This window comes from Prionailurus viverrinus, chromosome C1, assembly GCF_022837055.1.
Source record: "Prionailurus viverrinus isolate Anna chromosome C1, UM_Priviv_1.0, whole genome shotgun sequence".
In the NCBI taxonomy this organism is placed as follows: domain Eukaryota; kingdom Metazoa; phylum Chordata; class Mammalia; order Carnivora; family Felidae; genus Prionailurus; species Prionailurus viverrinus.
In genome coordinates this window covers 184,762,935-184,775,213 of record NC_062568.1, presented here as the reverse complement: position 1 = coordinate 184,775,213, position 12,279 = coordinate 184,762,935, and the positions used below count along the sequence as shown (strand labels likewise).

Genomic DNA, 12,279 nt, shown 5'->3' with positions numbered 1-12,279 from the left:
AAATAGCCAATGTAGAAATTTTAATACAGCGCCTGGTACATATGTGCTCCATATATAGGGTCCTGTTAGTTTTGAAATGTATGTCGTCCTGGAGTATGGGTGCTAACTCTAGTCATGAGCCTTTGAGATTCGATAAAGAAGCAGAGGGTAAAGAAGAGATAGGGATAAAGAGAAGGGATAAAGAAGAGAGTCCAAAATGGTAGTTACAGAGTCCTCTCCAATTCTGCCTCATACGCAGGCCCTTATTTCCAGTCCTAAACGGTATGTCAGAGGGACCTGACATTGAAATTCTCTGTGCTCAATGCCTGGTATGTGACTTCCTGGGAAGGAGAGTCTTCCTGGGAGAAATCATCTGGGACCCAGGTACAGCACAGCACGGCAGTCCCACAAGCTTGGATGTGCTCTGGGGACCTCCAGCAGTGGCTTGTGAGAACATTATCATCAACTCAAAATTCGAGCCAGTGAATCTCCCTGAGAGGTTGTGGGAAGGGGGAGGGCATGGTGTGTGTGTGTGTGTGTGTGTGTGTGTGTGTCAGTTCCTAGGGCTGTTGTAACAAACTGCTACAAAACGTAGTGGCTTAAAACAACAGAAAACCCTTCTCTGCTAGTTCTGGAGTCCAGAGATCCGAAATCAAGCCTAGGCAGGGCCACGCCCTCTCCAAAGGCTGGAGGGGAGAATCCTTCCTTGCCTGTTTGAGCTCCTGTGACTCCAGGCATCCCTGGGCTGTGGCCGCATCGTGTGTCTCTATCTTCCCAGGGCCTTCTCCTCTTCACTTCCAGGGTCTCTTCCCTCTGTCTCATATAAGGACACTTATTATTGGATTTAGAGCCCACCTGGATAGTATAAGCTGATCTAATCTCAAGACCTCTAACTTAATTACATCTGAAAGGACTCTTTGCCGAAAGAAATCCATGTTCGCTGGTTCCAGAGGTTAGTACATGGACAAATCTTGTGAAGACCACCACTGAACCCAGTACGGTGGGCAGTGGGTGTGAATGGTGGTTCCCAACTCCCTTAGGCTTCTGTTCACTGCCAGCTGTTTCTCCCCAGATGGACACAGGGTGCACCCACAGAAACACAGGCACAGAGCCTTGCTCCTTTGCTGCTCTGCTTCCCAGACCTTCCCCTTGTGCAGCTCCCTGGTGCCCACCCTTCTGTCTCTCCTCTTTGCAAGAAGCACCTTGCAACAGGGTGTCGAGATGTCCCTTTCCCCAGGGTCTGTGGTTCTTCCACCCCAAACTGCATAGGCCACCAGGCTCCGGACAACTGTGCATCATTTCAAGAAGCCATTCGAAGATATATACCTTTCTTTTCCCAAAGCCATTCTCACCTAGAAGGGCAGACAGGGGTCTCATTATTTGTGAGGATGAGAAAGATACAAACAAGGAAATATTAATTCAAGCGAAAGGTTCACTCTTTCTTTTTTATGTACAAATTATGCAACGTAATTGTTTTACGGTGATTAATATTATTTCAGGGGCCTAGCAAACAGCATTTACAATGCAAATCTCCAGGCTGCAGAAAGGTACGGCAATCAGGAGGCGAGTGGTGGCTGCTGGATGCCGTGAGGCTGGGCTGGAGTGAGTGGGAAAGGGTCACACGGCTTCCCTTCGAACACGGTGTCCAAAGTCACACAAGCCCACGGTGGCTTCTCCCTCTCCCCTCCCAGCAGAGGCTTCAGGAAGACTCTCCAAATCCACTGAGGGTGCCTTCTGATCATTATGGCAATGTCTCCACTTCCACTCTCCCTTCCTGAGGTTTCCCTTTAAAAAGTCACATGCTTTCACTCCTAACCAAGAGAAAGGCACATGACTAGCTGGTGGGAAGATGGGGTATTGGAAAATAACAACATGGGGAAATGTGTCAAAAATACCCATCTGTTCTAATCTATCCCCTCATTAATAACCTCACCTCCCCCCATTGAGGCAGAAAATGCAGGAGGCCTCCCACTGTGCTGTATCCACCCCCCCCCCCATCTCCTGGTGCCATCTCAGTCGCGTGATCTCATGCTTTGATGTCCTTCGATTCCTTAAAAGTGTGATTAGCACACACTTTGCACACACGCAGCCGGTTTTAGTCGCTGTTCACCAGCGAGAACCCCCCAAGCTTGACATCAAGTGTCCTTGTGAGATGGTTGCTCTCTCTAACTCAGCTTCCCTGCGCAGAAGAGCTCCTGGTACAGGATGAAAAATCACCTGCTCAAACAGCACAAAACACATCCCAGGGAAACCTCCGTTGTCACTCTGGGATGCGATTTCTCCGTATAGCGTCGCTTGCAACGTCCTGTGTTATAAATGTATAAATTCAATAAGTGTGAAATTTTCTAGAGAGAGAAAAAAATCGTAGTGTGGCATCTACATGGCTGAATCGTTAATTTGTTAGAGCAACAATATCACTGCAATGTTGCAACTGGTTTCCTTAGTAACATGTTCAAGTATATGGGAAAACATTTTGGGGTAATAAAATGTTCCCATTTGAATTTTGAATAAACTTTCACATGAGGTAAGGAAGTGATATTCTAAAAATAACATATTAAGCAATCAATTAACTTATTCAGTTATTCCATGAAACTTTAAAGTATGCAAACGTTGTGCTTACTGGAAATACGACAGGTTACCCAGAATCGTGTCTGACTCTGCTGGTCAGTTAAATTTTGAAGAATTATTTGGACATGTTTTCCCGTTTAACACTCAGCAATGGATAGAAACAGCTCACCTGGGTATTCTAAAATGAAGAGAGTTTATTCTTAAGGGTCCAATAATAAAAAATAGATTACCTCCTTGGTGCTAGAATTCAGCAGCCCAGATTTCCAAATCATATTTTCTAGGGCAATGGTTTTCAAACTCCACCATGCATGAGAATCCCCTGGAGGGCTTGTTAAAACAGATGGCAGGGCCCTACCAGTGCCTGTGATTCAGTAGCACTGAGGTGGGACCTGAGAATCTGCATTTCTGACAAGTCTCCAGGCAGTACTGATGCCTCCCATTCAGGGACCGCACTTTGAGAACCATGTTCTAGGGGAAGCCTGCAATGGATCACTCCAGGGGCGCCTGGGTGGCTCAGTCAGTTAAGCGTCCGACTTCGGCTCAGGCCATGATCCCACCATTTGTGGGTTTGAGCCCCGCGTTGGACTCTGTGCTGACAGCTTGGAGCCTGGAGCCTGCTTCGGATTCTTTGTCTCCCCTCTCTCTACTCCTCCCCTGCTTGTGCTCTGTCTCTCTCTTTCTCTCTGCCAAAAATAAATAAACATTAAAAATAATTTAAAAAATAAAGATAAATAAATAAATAAATAAAATGGATCACTCTGGTCCTGAACCACGAAATATATACCTTAACAATGAACAGGTGATTTTCATATCATTCTAAGATAATCTGAATCCTAAAGCAACGTCACGGTCAGACCTTCTCTTTTCTTTTCTTATACATCATTTATAAAAATCTTGAGAAAGGTCCATTCTCCTGGAAGACAGAGAAATGCAGATGGACACAGAGGCTCATACCTCTAAAGAGGACAAGTCAGGAGCTGGGCCCCTCCCGGGATCAGGCCAACATCACACAGTGTGGAGCAGGGACCCTATTTGTAATCACCTCCATTCTTAGTGCCTAGCGGACAGCCACACATGAAGCAGGAGCCCCATAAATGTTGGCTAGATGTGCTTCCGTCCTTAAGGCCACAATCAGCGAGTACCTTGGTTTTGTTACGGATTTTCCTAAATGTATTCACAAAGTCATCGGTGACGGGGAAATGCTTAAATCACAGTCCTCGCCCTTTTGCTCCTGATATGATAATCCGGCTCTCCAGGTAGACAGTCAGCTTATAAAATGGATAGTGCCCTGGGCTGGAGTCAGGACATCTTGCTTCTGGTCCTGAATTTGCCCCAACTTGCCACTGACCTTGGGCTTTCTTTCCTCCATCCCCAGGAGGGTCAGACCAGCATTCTCTGACAATGCCTTCCAGCTCTGGTAATGCAGGAGTCAACCGTGTTTGGGTTTGGGTTTTTTGTTTTTGTTTTTGTTTTCCTCTTTCTGTACCAAATCAATTTCAGTCTGAGGTAAAGGAAATTCCCAAATTACTGTTTTGTATCTTGCGGAGGATTGCTTCCCACAGCTAATTTCTCAAGTTCAGTTTCCTTCCTCCAGAAGCTTGCTGTGTCCACATTTCAATTAATTGCCTATTGGCACACACCCGACTCCAAATATTTGTGCAGTTCCCGAGAAAGCCTCATTCAGCTAAGTACCTGATCGCATCAACCTGCTCTCTGGTTCCAACATCTCAGAATATCCAAGCGAGGAAATATGCAAATGCCAAAGTCACCCAGAGAGAATTCATCAGGGGAGGCAGTCATTGAAGGCAGAAAGAGAAGCTCAAATGAAAGATATTATCGCTCGCTGGAGATGAAGGAAGTCGGGGTGGGGGAAGGGAGGAAGTGGAGAATCTGGAGACTGGAGATGCTCGCACCTAACGGCACAGGATGCGGTGTCTTCAGAGAAGGGCTGAGCAGATCGGCTGAGTTACAAATACACTATGGCAGCACTTGTCTTAGAAGTCGCAGAAATGGGAGTATTATTAGAGAGGCTACCCCAAGTCTCAGTGCCAAATAAATTCAGCGCTCCTACTTGCTGACAAACTCCTACCATTAGAATCACTCTTCAGTGTGTTTTATAACATTGCAAAATGGTTGGGATAGAGTGCTTGCTAACAAAAGTGGTAGAGGCAAAATTATAGCAACACAGGATCTCGGGTGCATCGGGGAAAAAAGACAAGAAAAATATTCCAACGCTGGCTTGCCTCTGGGTAGTGAGATCATCAACAAGTTTGTCCCCTACGTATATATTCTTTCACTTTCCAAGTTTTCTGCCATTGATAAGTACTGCTCTCCTGCTTGTAAGGTTAAGAAAAGAGAAAACCTTTTAAAAGTTGTTTGTCACAATAAGAATGCTTTGAAGGTAAGCCACTGACTTCAGAAAGCTCCTGGTAACATGTAAATCTATCACTTAAAAGGGACTGTCCGTTAATGGCTTTGCATCGTTTGGTTTGTCGTCTTGGCCACTCATCCTAGAAAGCCAGATCAGGGCCAAGAAGCGCTTTTCCTTCATCTGGCATCCTGTGAGCTTATACTGATCCAGGCACAGGATGGGCATTAAGTGTGGACCGAATTAATTGTACCAAAAACACAGAGCCGCAGATCTCAGAGGAAATGGAACCCAGGATGAGCTTTGAAAGAACAAGGGTGATCTGGAAAGGCTGGAGCAGAGTAAGCCCCAGGAGTCCCAGTGGAGAAGAAAACAGCATGAGGGTCTTAAGCATAGGCCTGAGGAGGGGAGCAGAGGCAAAACGGAGTGGGGTGGGGACCCCCCAGGGCCTAAACCCCCTCATAGCACAGTTTCACCAATAGCCAGCCCTGTCCTGTGGCATAGTAGTAGCTCGACAGCTTTCGACGTTCTTCTGTTGAGCTCTGGTTTCACGGTTACTCCATTCATGGAGACGCCAATCGCAAAATGGAAGTTAAGTGAAGGAAAACATGCAAAGCTTCTTCAGAGTTGGCTGGGTCTGCCTCGCCTGGACCGAGGACGTGGTGCTGAGTGCTAAAGAAATCTCCAGGGAAATGCCAGTCGCTTGAAAGTTTGAGCAGGAGCCCACAGCAAGACTAGGGGATGTAAGGAAGAAATAGGAGGCACAGCCAAGAAATCGAAGGACCAGGATGACAGAAGGACTTTGACAAAACATAGTGACACAATGTAGATGGGTTCATTGCCACCACACCTGTCCCCCCGCCCCCCTGCCCCAGGAAATGACTTATGTCAAGTAAATGGAAAAAATATTTCCCTGATTTTTCTCATTTGAGACAAGCCACTTACGCATAAAATTATACCTGCTTATTTAATACATATTTATTGAGTGCTCACCATGTATTAGGAGCTGAAAGTTGGTAATGAACAGAGCAGTACCCTGGCCTTGTGGAATGGGTGAGCTGGAAGGAACATTTACTCTCGAGTTTAGCAGCTGCTGTCTACCGATGAAGAGATCACAGCCTACTACGGGGAAGCGGTATGACCAAAAGTTAGTGCATTTCCACCATAGCTGGTATCAGGAGGCTTTATGCCTCGTGACTTCTCGGGATTTCCCCTCCCTATCTGCAATGATGAAAGTTCTTACCCGCCAGGGCTTGTTAAAATGTCACCTAAGCTCCATGAAGCTTTTCCTATGCCTTCCTTTGGGTTCCCACTGTCCTCTCCGCCCCTGTAACAGCATTTGTCACAGTCTGCCTTGAACTTTCGTGAGTACACATCTGTCCCCTCCGCTCCATTCAGAGCCCCCTGAAGGCAGAGATGACCTCCTACTCATCATACATTCTCAGCACCAGCGCGGCTGGAGGGAATAACATTTATGGAGGAGCCACCCAAACCTGGAAACGGTGGTAAATACACTGTCACGTGTAATCCTCAAGATGGATATTTGATTTAAAGATGAGGAAACAGGGGCACTGGGTGGCTCAGTCGGTTAAGTGTCTAATTCTTGATTTCAAGTCAGGTCATGATCTCGCAGTTCATGGGTTCGAGCCCTATGTCGGGCTCTGTGCTGACAGCGTGGAGCCTACTTGGGATTCTCTCTCTCCCTCTCTCTCTGCACCTCCCCCCTCTCTATCTCTCTCAAAATAAATAAACTTAAAAAAATTAATGTAAAGATGAGGAAACAGACACTCGGAGAGCTTAGATAACTTGCTCAAAGTCACAAAGCCAAGTGAAGAAGCCACAATTCAGCCAGTTCTATCTAGCTCCAAAGCTAGAGCTCTCAGTGTCTATCATCTATCTATCTATCTATCTATCTATCTATCATCTTCCTATCTATCTATATTCTCTGCTCTGTAAACTCTGTAAACTCCATGAGGTCAAAGATGGTGCCTGTCCTATACATAGCACTCAGCACGGTATCTAACACTGTGGTATCCTGCTGGTCACATAGAACAACCGTGAGTCCATGTGGGAGGGACCTACACAAATGCGTGAGTACCACAAGGCCAAGGCAATTGGGGTCACTGGGGAGGCTGTCTACCAACAGAGGGCACCATGTAGAAAGTTGCTACTTAAACAGTTTTGCCGTTACCATGTTCAAGGGCAGAAGTGAAAATGAACTCACGGTAACCTTAAAGGAAAAAACAAACATAAAGCGAGCCCTCAGAAGACAAGGATATAATTTCCTAGAGATGCAGAACCATATGGGCAAGCAATAAAGCCAGGTAGGGGCTGGGAAAACGGCGATGCAACCAAGATCCACGGAAGAGCAGGGATGGGATGCTGGGACTATTGCAGTGGCAGGGTATGCAGAGGCACCCTTAGGAGAAGCCCGGCACACAGCGCAGGGCTGAGAAGACCCTCGCTGTTTAAATCCATTTCACTTCCTAATCCCTGAGCCAAATCCGCCAGGGGACTGCTTTCCTTCCAGTTTACTTCCAGCTCCTGTCCGTTCCCCACCTCTTCCCGGCCACTGCTCCCTGGTTTCCCCTCAGTTGCAAACACCAGATCGAGATTGTCCAAAGCTCCAGAGTAAACCAGAGAAGGCTCAGTGGGTCCACATTTCCATCGCCTTCTTCTAACTCCAGCCAAGAAATGACCACGTGGAGAACACAACTGGGAGACTGGTAAAAAAACACTGAGATGGTTTCCCACTGGGCCCCTTCGATATTTTTTTTAGTATTTACAAAAAGGAAAAAAAAATCTACCTCTCTGTTTACCCGCTTTCTTTCGTTGTGGGCTGAGAGCTAGACAACACATGGACGTCCTCTGTGCACTACCTTCTGAGAAGCTCAGACTCAGTCGGAAGCTTGTGTGGCTCCTCGACTTGGGCCTTCCTTACAGGCAACGGGAGGGCCGGCTTCTCCTTCTGCTCCCTGTGGGGCCCAGCCCCGTGCTTAGAAAAGAACTCTCAAGAAGATTTGTGGGAGCTCAACATTCGAACACCTCAACCCCCACCCCCAAAATTTCCAACCTTCCTTTTGCTTTTTTAAAAAAACCGTCCTGCAAGATCTGTGTTTTTAGTGTGACCTACCTCAAATCCTTTTTGTAGGCAGGCAGGGAATAAGTGAATAAATAAACAAGTAAGTGAAAACTGGACTCCCTCCTGCCTGGGGGTACTTGTGTAGGGCTTTATCAGCTCCACTTCCAGAAAATCCACCCTAACGGAGACTGAGCTAAGAAACAACAGTTTGGGAACTCAGCGGGTTCCTGGTGTTTTTTTGTTTTTTTTTTTTTTTAACCTAGATAAGCCTGGGCGCCTCCAGTAAATTCCCCTTTGATTGGTATGTTTCATCAGTTGAACTGTAATTGGTGCAAACAGGTAATTTGGAGATTACAAGATTTATTCTTCTATAACAGTGATTACTGATTGCTAATGATAGTGCTGATTTTTAGGTGTTTAAAACCTTGACAGTTACAATACTCAAGTGATTTACTACAGTGTCTTAGAGATAGCCTCCTTCGGTTCCCTGAGGACAGAGTCTGTCTGTGTCCTCCATGAGCTCTGACCAAAGACCCATGGGCATGTGTGTGTGTGAATAAATGCTTATTAATATTAATATTATTATTAACAATAATAATGACTACAGACTATAAAGCCTTCATCCAGAATAGTGAGTCACTCAATCCGCTTGTAATTTCATGGATTTTGAAGTGTATTCCTTTTCTTCCCAGTTCCTAATTCAATGAGGTGTTAGGATTATTAGCTCTAGAAATAATTGGCCTTAAAGGTACATCATAAAAGGCCGAAGTCATAAACTCTCCTCCCTGACATTTGGAGAGGCTCTAGTTTGGAGGCACTCAGAGGAGCCAGAACTACCCAGTAGCTGCCTTCTTGCCACCCCAGGGAAAGGAGCTAGACAAGGCTGCCCTGGCCGGGTGCCAGCTCAGGAGCCGGGCACCGCCTTTGGGCGCACGCCCTTGTTATCCCGTGTTAACAGGCCAGGCGCTAACATGTCAAAACACTGGCGTGTGAAGTGAATGGAAAGTGGCAGTGCCCAGACAGGAAAGTTGCCCTCCTCCACCCAGGGGGCCCTGCACGAAGGGTGTGGGCGCCCAGTCCTCCCAGGATTAAGCCTGGCACTCACACACTTGCCAGTAAGGAGCGCCGACATGATAAACTCAGGCCGACTGACTCAGAAACATGTACCCAGTTACCACTGGGTCGGGCCTTGTACCCAGCACATAATAGCAACTCCTCAGCCTCGGTATCTGTTCATTTTTCTTTTTTGTTGAGACTGTAAGTGAGGAACAGCACGTGCCACCCCCCATTTCCTGCCACTGGGTCTCGACACGAGCTGTTCACTGCGTATGTGACACTGCACCTGTTAGGGCAAGGCCAGCTCAGAGCCACTTCCGTCCCTGCCTCTCCCTTCCTTCTCCTATCCATGCTGGGTAACGCCTCCCTTCTCTCAAGTCCCATAAAATTCTGCTGGCACTCTGAAGGGGTGGGTGACCTTTCTCTGAGCAGTGCCAGGCATCTTGGCATGGGGTGCCCTCTAGTTTGCAAGAATACCAAAGAGCTTGGTGTCCTCCTCCCGCACTCAGCCTACTGCCTCATGTGTAACCTGGGTTCCAGAAGGCTATCTGACACAAGCAAAAGCTTTCCTCTTGGTGGGTAGAGTCATACAACTTTAGAGCACTCAGTGCACCACTGAGGAAATCTGTCTGACCCCTTGACCTCAGGGAGGAAGAATCAAAGGCTTAAGTGGGTGGGCAGAGTCGCCCAAAGACTTTTGGTCAATGGTGATATACGACAGAAGATTTCTTAGCTAGAAAGTTCTAAGAAAGAGTCGCTTACAAGTAAACAAACAAACAAAAACTTCCTAGACCTTTGGCTCTCAGGAAAGAGCAGATCTTATGATTAAACCCAACATTCATGGCCACCAAGGTGTCTGGCTATTTGTGGTGTGAACACAGGCACATCCCATATTCGAGGCCACAGTGAGAATCACTACACCAACCCTTACATGGCATTTTACAATATGCACATATGCCATATGGTCCTTCTAACAATTTTTAGTGTACTTGTTCTTACCATTTTCCCTAAAAGGAAACTCTGGTGAAAGGTTTTGCCCAAAGTCACACAGCACGTGGGAAAGCTGGGTCTTGACCCCAGAATTTTGATTTCAAGCCCCATATTTGTGTCTTTTGCCCCAAAGCTGCCCCTCTCAGCTCAACTCCATGGAAACAAAGTCTTAGTACCTCTCTTTGGCCTGTAGTTTCTGGAGACAGGTGCTTTTAAGCAGGTTTTATCTTTTACTTTCCTCATGTAGCCCTACAATGTATCCATCAGATTGTTCCCATCCTGCTTTTAAAAGCCTCTGAAAGGCTGCATATATGAGGCTTTCTGGGGTGTCAACCCAGAAATAGGGGACTGTGGTCTGGCCTGGATGACATCAATACCTTGCCCCTTAGGCCAAGTTCAAATCTGCCACAGTCTATTCTTTCCTGAAGAATTGGGGAAGGTTTGCTCTTGCTAGGGGACCCTCCCATCACCATCAACATGAAGTTACAACATAATTAATCTCCACTTGAGACAGAAGAGAAACGCGGGAGTGTTTGGCCTGCTTCCCGTGGCTGACGCATCCCTCTCCCCTGAAGGAAAAAGGAACGAGGTTACAAACTAAACTGCTGGACTCAGGTTGGCTCCCCTAGCTTTTGTTACAGGAGGCACGATGATTTTGAAGTAGAAAGAAGCAAATTCAGCTGTCAGCTGGAGTAGCTGTCAGGACAAACTCACACTGGTGAGCTCCTAAAGACTCTTCTAACATATCAGCCGCATGGTCACTCTCTGGGGCTTTTCTGACTAGGATCAAGTCGGTATTTGACAATGCGCTAAAGCCCTGTCAAACAGGGGAAGTGGTGGGGACCAGGCCAGATCGTCGGTCCTCCTCACTCTTGTGAGGACCTATGGTCCTCACTGCTCCATGTTGACTTTGAGAACTTCATTTGGTCATTGCATAAGGCCAAGGTTAAGTCTCTCTTATTTTCTGTCTCTCAAGGGCTTTGAGCACAGCAGAGTATTTTCCAGAGGATATGAAAGCAGAACCAGCCAGGAACGCAGATCATCATTCTCTACAAAGCTTCACAGGTGGTTGCTCCCTTTCTGTATTAAAATCTACGGCTACCTTTTCTCTCTCCCGCCCTCCCCCACTGCAGAGGCTTTGATGCAATCATCAGCACCTCGACATGATTTTGAGCAATCCCCATTCACACGCACACCCAGAGTCTTGCTTAAATACGACATGAGTCATCATTTCACATTCATTACCAGCCATCTTCAAGGATCCCAAGAGAAGCTTGGTCTGATAGTCTCTAAGGTGAGGAGTCTGGTTTGCTGATTACAAGTGAGAACCCGGTAGAACTTCCCAGATGAGCAGCTGGGCACCAGCTCAGTGAGTTCGTCCCCCAGTGTTGCTGCTGTGTGGTCTCGGGTATTCAAGAGCTCAGTTGTCAGAAACATGCACCAACCTCTGCCATCCTGGTGGTATGGAAGATCGAAGAGGGCTTTGGGCCAGATGACTTCATGAATTTCTTCCCCCTGCTCTGGCTGTTCCTTTCTGTGACATCATAATGATAGCAGCGGGTGGGCCCCTGGAGCTTATTCCAATTTGAAGGAAAAACTCTTAGGTGTGTGTTCTCCATTCTCCTTCTCCTCATCTTCCCTTCCTCCTTTCTAGCACTCACAAACCAGGGCTAGGTCAATGACACCCATCCAGACACAATATTCCCAGAGAAGACAGGCCAGGGGCCAATGGCCCATAAAGGCATCTTGAGGTATGCGGTATGTCTTTTCTGCATCAGGGGGAACAGCCCTAGTGAGGACATGCCTTGGCAGAGAAGAGGAGGGACTCACATTGCAGATGTGGTATCTCTTTCAGCATCAAACGGCACCGGCAGGCACAGGCCCCAAACTCCAGACTCTACTCATGTACTGAGCCAACCCCTTGAAGCCATGACAAATCCTCACAAAGCTTGGTGAGCTCACAAGCTAAAGCTGCCAACAGAACTACCCAGGGAGCCCATCCTGAGATGTCGGGGCCCAAGGTGGAAAGCTCCGGCTCTGTACACCCTCACCCTAGAGAATTACTGCTGAACTACAGAAGAAAGATGGGGCATATTTCTGGGGCCAATCAGAACCCCCTACTCTCCTTCCTGAGCAGACCACAGACCATCCCACAGGACTGCACAGGGGTGTAGAGGGGCACAGGAGGGCACTGAATGCCCTCAGTGACCTAGTTCCACACCTCCCTCCCCCCACC

At 47.2% G+C, this 12,279-nt stretch overlaps 1 long non-coding RNA gene across 1 annotated transcript; it reads right to left on the bottom strand.

The window, feature by feature from the left end:
* Positions 1 to 1,405: 1,405 nt before the first annotated feature.
* LOC125171813 (uncharacterized) lies at positions 1,406 to 11,921 on the bottom strand. The gene is made up of 3 exons (XR_007154427.1): positions 11,289 to 11,921; positions 2,197 to 2,284; positions 1,406 to 1,790 (listed from the first exon to the last, which is right to left on the bottom strand). It is a non-coding gene; the product is annotated as an uncharacterized LOC125171813 (long non-coding RNA).
* Positions 11,922 to 12,279: the final 358 nt, after the last annotated feature.